Below are 12,941 nucleotides of genomic sequence, written 5' to 3'. Positions count from 1 at the left end.
AAGTGTTTGTTAACTATACAATATTAATATAAAATATATAGAATATTGATGTATAATATAGAAAATATGCAGACACATATATCTATATGTAGGTTAGGGTTATCCATGTTTACAATATACATTGTCTAACAGCAGAGCTAGGGCAGATAAAGAATGTCTTGGCTCCTACATTCCTTTTATTTACCTGCTACCCCATCCTCCTCCTGGGCAAGGTCATCTGCATCTTATATTGAGTTCTTTATACATGTTTTACACTATAGATCTGTATCCATGTCTACTATTCTCAATTTCAAATTGTATTACATCAGTTAATTATAAAAAAGTTTAGGTGTTTTATGCAGAATATGGGCCGTGAATATAATCACTGTAAATTGTGCTAATTCATTCTTTTTCTTTTAGTTTACATACTGAGGAGTAAAGTTTTAAAGATGATATGCAAATATATGCAAACATGCAAATTAGCTATTTCTTTTTCATCTAACACTCAAGAAAAAACAACAACAAAGCTTAGAAATGTAACACTGTAAATAATACCACCAAAGGGTGTTAAATTATTCAGGATATCTGGAAAGGTAGTTATTTTTAATTAACTTGTATTATCTATTTAACTTCTATCTGTTTAGCTTTTCAAAGGGATTAGCAATATATAATTTCATTTAATTTAAGCAGACTGATGTTTAGGGATGTTTTGCCCATTGTCGGTCTATGTTCGGTGATTGATTTGTTATTAGGATAATCTCAATTTAATAGATATTCTCAAATAAATTGTGTAATTAATCTTGTCACTGTATTCAGTTGAGGATTTGTAGAATAGCAGTTCTCAAACATTTTGTTCTCAGGACCTCTTTAGGTGCTTAAAGTGTGCTGAGGACTCCAAAGAGTTTTGGTTATGCAGGTTGTATATGTTGATATTTAGCACATTAGAGAGTAAAACAAAAAAAAAATTAATTTCATTAATTCATTTAAAATTTAAAATAAGCTTATTACATGTTAATATAATATAAATATATTATTTTATAAAAATATTTTCCAAAATGGAAATGAGAAAGGTATTATTTACATTTTTTCAAATACTCTTTAATGTCTGGATTAATGGAAGAGCACCTGAGACTCATATCAGCTTTTGTAGTCAGATATTGTGTTGCTGTCATATGCAAAGGCAATCCAGTCTCACACACATACATAGTTGGAAAAGGGATGACTATTTTAATAGATTTTTCAGATAACTGTGGATATTATTCCTTAATACTACACCAAAACTTGACAAGTAATGTGGAAACGGAAACCCTGTCATTAAGCTTTTTACACTAATATCCACTGATCTAGCTTGTACTCTGAAAGCATGTTTTATCCATTCATGATAGTGCAACATTATCCATTCGTCATTTGGAAAAATATTGGTTCACTTATTTATGCAAATCTTCCAAGTTTTGGCACATCTCATTATACAATATTAATTACATGTGTTAGTTAATATCACCACCTATAGTTATCTCTTAAGGAAAGGCTTTAAGGATTGAGAAATCATTGAGATCACAATAGTGGGTACAATTTCCAAAATCCTAATTTTCACTTGACTCACAATTCATCACTGACAACAAAGTTTGCCAGTTATTTTCCTTGAAATTATAGTCTACATCAATAACTTTCGAGAAACTTTCTGCCAAATACCTGTATCTGAATAAAGACTAAATAAATTTAAAAAGTAAGGCATTTTGTGTTTCTTGGAAAAAGCATTATTTTAGTACCCATCATTCTATCATTCTCTGATGTTAAACTCAAATTCAGACACCTTGCTAATGTTTGTCAGATGTCTTGATCTGGCATCACTGTACGTTAAGGGCAGGGTTTTCTAACATTCAAATGATGATGCGTTCTGAGTTCAAACAGCAGAGGACCCAAAACATACAAACAGAAGAGTAGTTAATGGGCTTTGTTAATATAAAGAAATAAATCTGGAATTAGCAATAAAGGGACTCAGACTTTACTATTATTTGAGCGTAAAGATAGTTTATTTCCTTCCAAAAGCACTGACTGGGTCTAAGCATTTGTGATTTGTGTTAACATTTTTCCTCCTCAGGGAGAAGGAAAAACAGTCATCTCTTTTCCAACTGACATGGCACTAAGCATTATGTAGTTCTCTATGCCCACATACAGATAAATGTTCCTAGAACCTTCCAGCTAACATTTAATTATTTCTATTAATTTGAAGTGGTAGTACAGTAGCTTCTTCACAAACTATGTGAAACTATGAAAACAAATAACTAACAACTGAAATAGAGACAATGCTTTCATTTTTCTAAAATTTTAATTTGACTTTTTGAGTCAATAATATACTCACATAATTTAAATTTCAAAAGCTATATAAGAATATTTAATCAAAATCACCTATCCAATCCCATCTCCTACCACCTGGTTTCATCCAAGAAGCAAACAGTATTGTAATAGATTAGAAAAATGAATTTTTTGACATTTTCCCCTGTTGGAGGTTTTCAGATGCCACATTTGTAAGAAGAGAGATTTTGCTAATCTTCAAAAATGTAAGAACCATATTTTTTCCAAATTGGGCAAAATACCATGCTCCAACCTAGTGGATGTTTTAAAATATTGCTTTTTGATGATATTTGTTTGTAAAAAAAATTGAGGCTTTTTATGAACATACTTACAATTTCAAGTTCAAATTAATGAAACAACTAGAGTGTCAATTTGTGTCAATAAGATTAGAAGATTCTTGTAATGACTTACAACTTATAACTAAAGTATTCTCATAAAATTTTTAGATTTTATTTTAGAAAATTATGGAAGTAGCTAAATCACATAGCTTTATAACATAGTTCTTCAGGGTTAACATTTTCTTGTTTCTGTGTCACCTACTCTTGCAAATTCTACAGAACCAAGAAAAAAATCTTTGAAATTTTGTATCCTGAAAAAATAAATTATTACTAGTGAATATGTATTTGGTACTACTTAACCGATTTACTGTAGAAGTAAATGCACTGAAAAACATTTAAAACATTTTTCATGGACAAATTAATTTGCACCACCCTGCAAAAGAAATTAGCATGTTCAGAGTCTTCCTAACTCTAACTTACCTCTGTGAGAGATGAAATGCATACATATATAGATTTTGAACATTTTTCAAGTCAAACAACCGTTTAACAACCAATAAGTAAAGTGCTAGTTTAACTTTATTTATTTATTTTTGGGAACAGAACATTTCCACTGTTCTTCTTTTATAGATGCAGCAAGTAAGTTGAAAGTGAAAGCAAGGGAAACATTTTAGCTGCAATTCTTATCAAACAAGACTAGTTCTGATAGCTGTGAATTTAATTACAACTGTTTTAAGAGGACTTGGAATCAGATTTCTTTAAGAACTTTTCCTTCAACACAACTTTACTTTAGAATACCAGAGCAGAAAAAGTAATACTATATATTGGGCATCCAATATGATTTTATCTTTTTCTGCAAAATTAGCTCCTATATTTAATTTTTAAAAAGGTTGGGGATAGTTAAAATTATTTCTGGTGAAACTAGAGAAAAGGAAAATATTCACCAAAATGATATCCAACTGTTTTTTTGACTGACATTTACATTTTAGACAGATATTAAAAACTCACTTTGACACATTGACAAAATTATGTTAATTTTACTGTAAATTTCCTTGCTTTCTGACTTGATGAAAAAAGAAAAGCATGTTACTCCCCAAGTTATGGATGACTGTAAACATGACAATCACGTATTTAGTCTTGCTCCTCCCATCTTGTCCTCATCCACCTAACATGCTTTTCTGGAAGAGGGGGAGAAAAACAAGTCCAAACTATGCTCTGTGCATATTTCCTTAGGGAAAACAAAAACAAGCAAACAAAAGGAAAATCAGCCACATGATGACAAAATGCAAATTTACTCAATGAATATTGCTGCTGAAGATAAGTGGCTTTTAAATTGAGTTAATATGCCAGTTTTTCTTCTCTTTTCATGGCAAAAGCTTTGAAAAATTTATAAATATTATGGCAAAATTCTTGTCTCGTGTGGCCATAAATGATTGTTTACATGGAAAAGCAAATCTCTTACATTATATCCTGCCTTTCCTTCATCAGTTGAGGGAAGAGTTTTAAAACTAATTTTAGAATCTACGTTTTTCAAGTAGCTTTTTCTGTAAAAATGAACCACGATCTTTATACATTAAGATACTGGACTGAAATGATAATCACCTCTATTTCTACATGCCAATATATTTATCTAAACATTTCATTTGTTTTCTTGATAATCCACTTACCTATTGGATTAACGTATCTGTAATTGTATCTTTTCCAATACATCAATTCTTACTAGTACACCACTCCCATTTAACTCATCCTAATTCAAGCTCATGACACACTTAATACTAAAAGATTATTTTCTATTCATAAAAATGTTTTCAAATTTTAATTTATTGGTTTGGTAAAACATACCAATTTGAAAATGATACCATTAAGTCAATAATTGTCTTTCTCAACAATTTATCTCACTACTCAAGTCCACAGACCCAAGAGTTTTCTAACTGCTCTGAATTATACAGCACCCTTTTAATAGTTATTCTGATGGAAATTTGTCAATGTCCTAATTCAAATTATGAAAATTGAAGCACAGAAGAAAATATCACTATGATACAGCTGGTGTGTATCATGGTGTGTACTGCCCTAGCTTCAAAGCAGGATTCTTGAGTTAAAGGGTAGTGATCTCAGTGTCTTCTATGCTGAGGATCTGGGCTATAACAATAACCAGAGTAACATTCGAAACAGATGTTTCCATCTGTTCCATTCAAATAGATGGCATCAATTTGAATTTCTGGAAACAGTCAGTGGCCTACACAATACTTCAGTTTTAGGATACAAGGAATATGTGCATGGAGTTTCAGAAGAAAAGATTTGGCTGGTGGTTAGCCACAACAAACCCAGATGCAATCACTGAACTCATAACTGTGCTTTTGTGGCACCATGGACATACGACTGTAGGATTACCTTCCTTAGGAGCCAAGATGTGTTTGTTTGTTGTTTCTTTCACAGAAACTGATATTATAAAAACAGTTATAAAAGAGGCATTTTTTTCCTTTGAAATCTTATCACGATCATCTGTGTTCTGCCCTTGAGAAATATATGCAATAAACGCAAAAACTGCGAAAATCATTGCTATTCTGGCTAGATAATAAAAACCATTATTATTACTAGCCCTGCCATCACAGTTACCACCAAGATAGTTCAATTTATGCCAGGCATTGTGTTAGATAATTTAAATATGTGGTATCATTTTATCACCCCAACAAGCCAAAAGGTAGACACTGCCTCCAATTTACACATAAAGAAACTGATGTTTCAGTTGGTGTGTCCCTACAGAAGGGACTATATCCAGAGTGGTGGGCAGGGTTAGGGGAACTAATATGGGGTGGTTAAACATCAGGCAGGCACAAGAGCAGGAAGCCAGTATATTCCACACTTAAAAGAGCAAGGGAAGAGAATGGTGTTATCTGAACCCTGTGAGCACTAGAACCTGAGAATAAGAGACACCCACACCAACAGGAGTTGTGAGTGAGAGGAACATAACCACTGCCAGAATGGCTGTGAGGCTGGGCAGGAGCAAGACTCCATCTCATACTTCCCATTGGCCAACCCCAACTGGCAGCCCAAGAGCAAGGCAGCCTGGTGCTGCAGCCCTTGGAACTCAGGCTCAAGAAGCACAGAGAAGGATGGGAAGGGGGCAAACAGAAAAATCACCAAAGATGTTTCCACAGCAGCAGAGCTGGAATTCAAGTGAAGCGTATTCTTCCTCCAAAAGCTACACTCTTAACCTCCATATACATTTAAAGGCGTATAACAGATTTATGATCTAATAAGAAATCTATTATCTAATAAGAAATTAGAGAAAACAAGAGAAGAGAAAATCAGAACTAAATCTTCTTTCTCCTTTCACGTTCTGAGACGTGGGGACATTTACCATATTTAAAACTCCTTTCCTGGGCTTCCCTGGTGGCGCAGTGGTTGAGAATCTGCCTGCCAATGCAGGGGACACGGGTTCGAGCCCTGGTCTGGGAGGATCCCACATGCCACGGAGCAACGAGGCCCGTGAGCCACAACTACTGAGACTGCGCATCTGGAGCCTGTGCTCCGCAACAAGAGAGGCCGCGACAGTGAGAGGCCCGCGCACCATGATGAAGAGTGGCCCCCGCTTGCCACAACTAGAGAAAGCGCTCGCACAGAAACGAAGACCCAACACAGCAAAAATAAATAAATTAATTAATAAACTCCTACTCCAAACATCTTCTAAAAAACAAACAAACAAACAAACAAAACCTCCCCAAAACTCCTTTCCTCTGAAAAAGCTATGAGGAGGAAAACAGTGATGATGATTAGAATGATAGATGGCTTCTGGCATTTAGAATTTTGTAAACAGAACCACTATATTTTACCAGATTACATTTAGATCTCTTGAATTAAAAAAAAAAGAAAATATCTCATATGTGCATGACTTACCGGAAAGAGCTGTTGAATCACACCTGCTGAGTAAAACAGCTGATACCGCATGGCCTCCGTGGTTCCTGAGGGAAGAGTGTGACAAATGTGGAAATCTGTGTGAACTGCCCACGATGTCTGACAGCTAAATGCTTAGTTTTTACATACAAATTGGTCTCAAAGTGCTTTTATATCACTGAAGTTCTCTGTTTTTATTTATAAATCTCCACATATTCATGCTCCATATTTTACTAGATTACAACCACACAACAATACCCTTTTATTCTGACTTCTTCAGATATAAAATTTTTTTAAATCTCTGATTTTATTATTCCCAACAGAGTAAGTTCTTTATAAATTAAGGAAATTTATTTACTCAATTAGAATTCATTGACCACCTACTGTGGACTAGGCATCATTCTAGACACTAGGAATCTAGTAGTAATAAATTAATCATAAATTCCTATCATTCTAATGGGAAGACAGACAATAATGAGATACATAAATAAAATAAGTAGTACATTGCATTGTGATAAATGATAAGGGATAAAACCCGACAGACCAAAATAGAGAAGAGGGATTAAAAGTGCCAGGGGTAAGGTATTTTCATTACTCATTAATATTTGGAAAAAGAAAAAATAAATAGTAATTTTGTAAAACTGCAATCAGGATACTATATCATGTACTTTCTATGCATTATCTAATGAAAAATCACCTTTTTAAACCTGTCTTTCATTTTATCAGACATTTGAATCTGAAGACTTTATGAACATAAAGGCATATGCTCATTTTGCTCCTGAGAAACTCTTTTTTTTTTTTTTAGATTAATCTATGAATATTCTTTCATGCCACTATGTTATATCGGTTAGCAGCTAGGCTTTTTTTTTTTTTTTTTTTTTTCGGTATGCGGGCCTCTCACTGTTGTGGCCTCTCCCGTTGCGGAGCAAAGGCTCCGGATGCGCAGGCTCAGCGGCCATGGCTCACGGGCCCAGCCGCTCCTCGGCATGTGGGATCTTCCTGGACCGGAGCACGAACCCGCGTCCCCTGCATCAGCAGGCGGACTCTCAACCACTGCGCCACCAGGGAAGCCCCAGGCTTTTTTTTTTTTTTTTTTTTTAACTAGGATAATGTTATAAATAACAACTAGCATTTCATTTTATAGTAGCTTATTTTTTAGGATTAGAGATTTAAAATTATATTTTAGAAATCAATGCTTTTATTGTATTTCTTCTTTCCATTTTTGGGGGGGATAGGCACAATTGCCAAATATATCAGAGGCAAAAGAATAAATATGTAATTAATTAAATTTCAAAACAATAACTTCATTTAGGATTTATACAACTGATTTTAGGTAACTGAAAAAATAAAGATTAAGAATATTCTGCTTCCCCAGAATTATTGGCAAACCCATTCCGCATGTGTAAAAATGCTTAATTTACTGCTTTTTAATAAATTATCTCTAGAGATATTGTAAAACCAATGTCCATGTTGGATCTTGAACTGGAATGGTTTTAAACAGCAACCCCTCTGATTAAAACATCTTTTTTTTTTTTTTTTGCGGTACGCGGGCCGCTCACTGTTGTGGCCTCTCCCGTTGCGGAGCACAGGCTCCGGACGCGCAGGCTCAGCGGCCATGGCTCACGGGCCCAGCCGCTCCGCGGCATGTGGGATCTTCCCGGACCAGGGCACGAACCCACGTCCCCTGCATTGGCAGGCGGACTCTCAACCACTGCACCACCAGGGAAGCCCCCCTGTGATTAATAAGTTATATTATTAAATAAAACTTTAGAAAGCACCAAAGCAATATTAGACAACTACAGCATAATGTGTAAGAGCAAATAATTCACTTGTAGAAAGAACTGTGTTTGAGTCTAACCTTTGATATTTACTAGCTGAGTGACACTGGGTAAGCAAAGTAATTTTTTCAAGTCCATTTTATCATCATAAAATGGGAGTAAGGGTACCTGACCAAAGTGTTGTTGTTAGGATTAAATGAGATAATGCATGTAAATGACTAAACTTAAGTTTTGGTTTATATTGTCTACTGAGTGTTCACTCTCATTTTGATGACCTGAATTGGTGAGGAAAGAAGCACTTTGCTAATACTCTTCACAATATTCCCAGGAAAGAAAGTGAACTTTTGAAATCAGCCTTTTCAGCACAAATATAAACTCTGTGTCAACTATATTTAGAATTATAGGCAGAAAGCAGACCTGTGAGAAATGTAATTCTCAAGGGATTGATGTGAAATTGCAGAACATCTATATTATAAATAATTTCAGCACTTCTTCTCTTGGAGAAGAAATGTAAATCTCATAGGAAAGCAAACTCTTTTCCTTAGCCAATGCTCAAAAAGAATCACATCCAAATAAAAATGCCAAGTACAGTAGTTATGTGCAATTAAGTTTCAAGAATACAAGAATTAAGTGATTCATCTGGGTATAGTATAATCTCTGTCCCTCACATGGTACTTTTAAATAAATTCAGTGACAGCCAACAACACAGTGCGTATATAGCGAAGGAAAATCAACACCGAAGAGAGATCTGGGCGAGAAGACACTGAATCAGTAGCAATGGCATAGGGACAGGGCCCAGGAAGGCAGCAATGGGGTGTCAGCCAGTAGATAGGAATCAGGACTATGGCATCTGGCTGTGAGTGTGTCCATAGGAAAGCAGAACAGGGAACTGATGGATCAGACATTGAAGAAGGGGAGACATTTACCAGTTGTCTAACACAATTAGTAAACAATGTTATTTTCACATATTGTTAGTATCTGAAACAACAATAAAAAATACAAGAGAGAATACAGTTGTGTCAAATTACATGGTATGCACTTGAATTTAGGTATTCAAAGAAAAAGTAATACATGGGTAATGTGCCTGTGGGGCACACCCTCATGCCTGTGACGTTCACTCACTGTGGTTTAATGTGTCGAAAAGACTGCCTAAGGGATATGGACTTTTTCACTCTAGCTAATACGTGTATAATTTTCTCTTCTCCTGATCCCTTGATTTCTACAATGGGTTGAGAAACACGAAAATGAAGCATGGATTCTCCTCTTGATTTCCTAAGGGACAAGTGAGATATTCAGCCACATCTCATTCTCTATCTTTTCCAAGTCTCTATTCATGGTGAGAATAGTGTCTGCTGCATTTGGACCCTTTTCCACAAACTAAGGCATCCTCAGAGAAGACTGTCAGGCACACCCAGATACCCAGGCATCTGCTGTGCCGCTTTGTTTCTCTCTCCCTCTTTTTCTGGTATTTCTAATCTCGCACTTTGGGGTCCCCCTCTCTCACTCATCCTTTTGGCTTATTTGTCTAAGGTTTGTGTCTAGACTTTATTTAACCTTGGCATCCCTTTCAGGATTTGAGTTCTTGGTGCCTTTTGTCCTTACCTGGAAATTACCTGGCTGTGGCTGCCTTCCCAACCCCACCTCTCCAAAGAAGAATCAGACAGTAAGGTTGTAAGAGGTGAATTTAGTCGTACTATTGCACAAGGAATTTGATTTGTTTCTGGCTACAACTTAAATCTTGAGAAAGCCTCTAACACTAAGATTCCATTTTAAATGTTTAGTTGCCCCTGTAATAACAATAACTAATATACTACAAATCTTTTAATTACAAAGTTTCAATAATTTTGACATCCTATATAAAGGACTTTTTGAATTATGGTTTTCTCAGGGTATATGCCCAGTAGTGGGATTGCTGGGTCATATGGTAGTTCTATTTTTAGTTTTTTAAGGTGCTTTGTGACCACCTAGAGGGGTGGGATAGGGAGGGTGGGAGGGAGGTGCAAGAGGGAGGAGATATGGGGATATATGTATAGCTGATTCACTTTGTTATAAAGCAGAAACTAACACACCATTGTAAAGCAAATATATTCCAATAAAGATGTTAAAAAGAATAAAAAATAAAACAGCTTCTCCTTCCCTAAAAAAATAGCACTTTTATGGCACAAGCCTGCTATTCATGTGGAAAAAAGGCTCTATGATGATTAATTTGAGGGAGTGAAATAGTATTTAACTAACAGTAGGAATTCTGCTTTAGAGTTAGAGAGGATGGCCCTAGGGAACCCAACTGACAAGTCTAATGTATATGGTTTTTCACAAGTTACTGTATTTCCCAAAGTACCAAGGTCTCTTGTTTGATGAACATTCTATAAATACATGGAATAATAAATTCTCTCAAACTGTTCACAGATCAAAAAATAAATAAATTTGGTACCGAAGAGCAAATCAGGGGTGGTTTAACATGTGGAAAATTTAGTATTCACTTTAGGCTAAAGGTAAAATACAGTAAATGCATCAGAAAAAGTACATTTTGAAATTTAAAATTCAGCTCTTAGTAATTATTGATGGTTATTTATTATAGCCTCTTTTTACCTTAGATATTGAGAGACAGAAATAAAGACCTTCCCAATTAGTGTGATGCTTCTGGTTCCTAGCAAAGCACAGTTAAGGAATTACTGGGCCTGTAATATAGTTGAAATGTTGGTGTATAGAAGAAATATGTACTATCTTACTAGGCTGTTAAATATTTACATGGTTTCTCCACTAGACAAATAACAATTATAGCAATTCCAGAGCTGAATCTTCAGAGGTTCGACAATCTCTATTTTTCCTCCTGGATCTGACTATCTCCTGCCTATTAAGGTTTTTTATCAAAACAAAGAAACAAGCAAATAAGTAACCAAAGAGAGGGACTAAAGGAACAAGGAATTGATCAATCATCAAATCCTATTGAGTAAAATTTTGAGAAGAAACATAAACATGTATTTTATCATTTTCGTCATTCAAGAGGCAATATAACATGATGATTATGAATTCAGGCTTTGGAACCAAATTATTGATACTAGAGTTGGAATTCCAGTTTTGTCATTTACTAGCTCTGAGACCTAAAGCAAGTTAAGTATTCTATGCCCTCAGTTTCTTCATTTGTAAAATAGGTAAAACTGCTGAACATACCTCAGAGGGTTGATATGGGATTAAGCTTAAATTTTTAGAACAATTTTGATACTTTAAATTGAGACTTTCTGTTTAAATAGTGTCTAATAATCTGAAAAAACATTCTAAAATGATAAATGGAGACAGTATATATATATAATGGCCTCTGTTTTAACCAGGGCTAAACACATATATATTTTAGCTGCAGCTGGTTTAGACAGACTTGTGAGAGCTGATGGTTAAATTTTCAGAAACGTTGAGTCAATTGATATTACATTGGTAGCTTGATATTGGTCATTTTGTGGATTTCATACCACAAAAATCAGAAATTGGCCAGCAAATACTACAAATCAGCCCTTTTCCCAGAGAACTGGTCTTTAAATATTACCAGAGCATCACTAGCTATTTTAATGTTTTATAATTCTTTCTTTCACTGTATATTTGCTGAGTACCTGCTGTGTTCTATGTGCTTGGGATGCACGGTTAAAAAGAAAGGCATGGTAGTGGCTAATGATAGCAGAAAATCCTTTGTTGTTTTAAATAGGTTTATTACAGCAGCAGCCAAAATAAGCAATTTTTAAAATCTCAGCTTTGTATAATATTTTTCTCTTTTTTTCATGACCTTATAAGAACAGTCCCTTAAGATGTGGTCCAAAAGAATAAAGACACCTTTTACTGGAATTGCCACTAGAATCTGTGGCTTATTTACCACAAATGCCCAGCCTAAGTGGGATGCCTGACACACGTCAGGCACATAATAAATACTAACTGAATAAAAGAATAAACACAACAGCTTTTTGCCTCTGCAAAAGTTGGAGGGTCTGAGATGATTTAGAAGTACCTGTCATCAGCTATTATGACTGGTGATTATGCTTTATGTTTGTTAAATGTTTCTGTTTCTCTGCATACTATCCAAACCTCAATTATAAAAATTGCTACATAACAATTAAAGTAAATTTAGAAATCAATAGTGTTTGTATTGTATCAATGTAAACTGTATAACAACAAAATAATGGTCAACATATGCTGTTGTTAGCACTTTTTATGAATCACCTGAAAAAAATTCTAGCACAACATTATGAGGTAGGGTATGGTCCCTTTGTTACTAATGAAGGAACAAAAGCAAAGCGAGCCTAACTTGCTCTGAATTACACTTCTAGGGGTGGAGTTATGATATAGTATTAGACAGAGTTTAGGTGTGCAACTAATATAGTTTTCATTATATTACCGCAGCTTGATTTATTTTATATTTACTTACATGTTTTTCTTTCATATTAAGGATTTTTTTTTACTTAAAGCAAATTAATTCCTGTGTTTAGGCCACTTCCATGAATTGGTCTTTTCAGTTTCCCAGCAAATAATAAAACTGAACATGTCCCTTACCCAAGGCAATTCATAAGTAACCCAGTTTTGTTTGAGTAGCGTCAACTCTTCAAAGCTGACTTAGAGGAAAACCAACTCAGATTATTTGGAAATCAAACAGAACACGTCCAGAACTGTTCCTTTGGGT

This window comes from Mesoplodon densirostris, chromosome 12 (genome assembly GCF_025265405.1).
Source record: "Mesoplodon densirostris isolate mMesDen1 chromosome 12, mMesDen1 primary haplotype, whole genome shotgun sequence".
NCBI classification, from domain to species: Eukaryota; Metazoa; Chordata; class Mammalia; order Artiodactyla; family Ziphiidae; genus Mesoplodon; species Mesoplodon densirostris.
Note: the sequence above shows the minus strand (reverse complement) of the source record.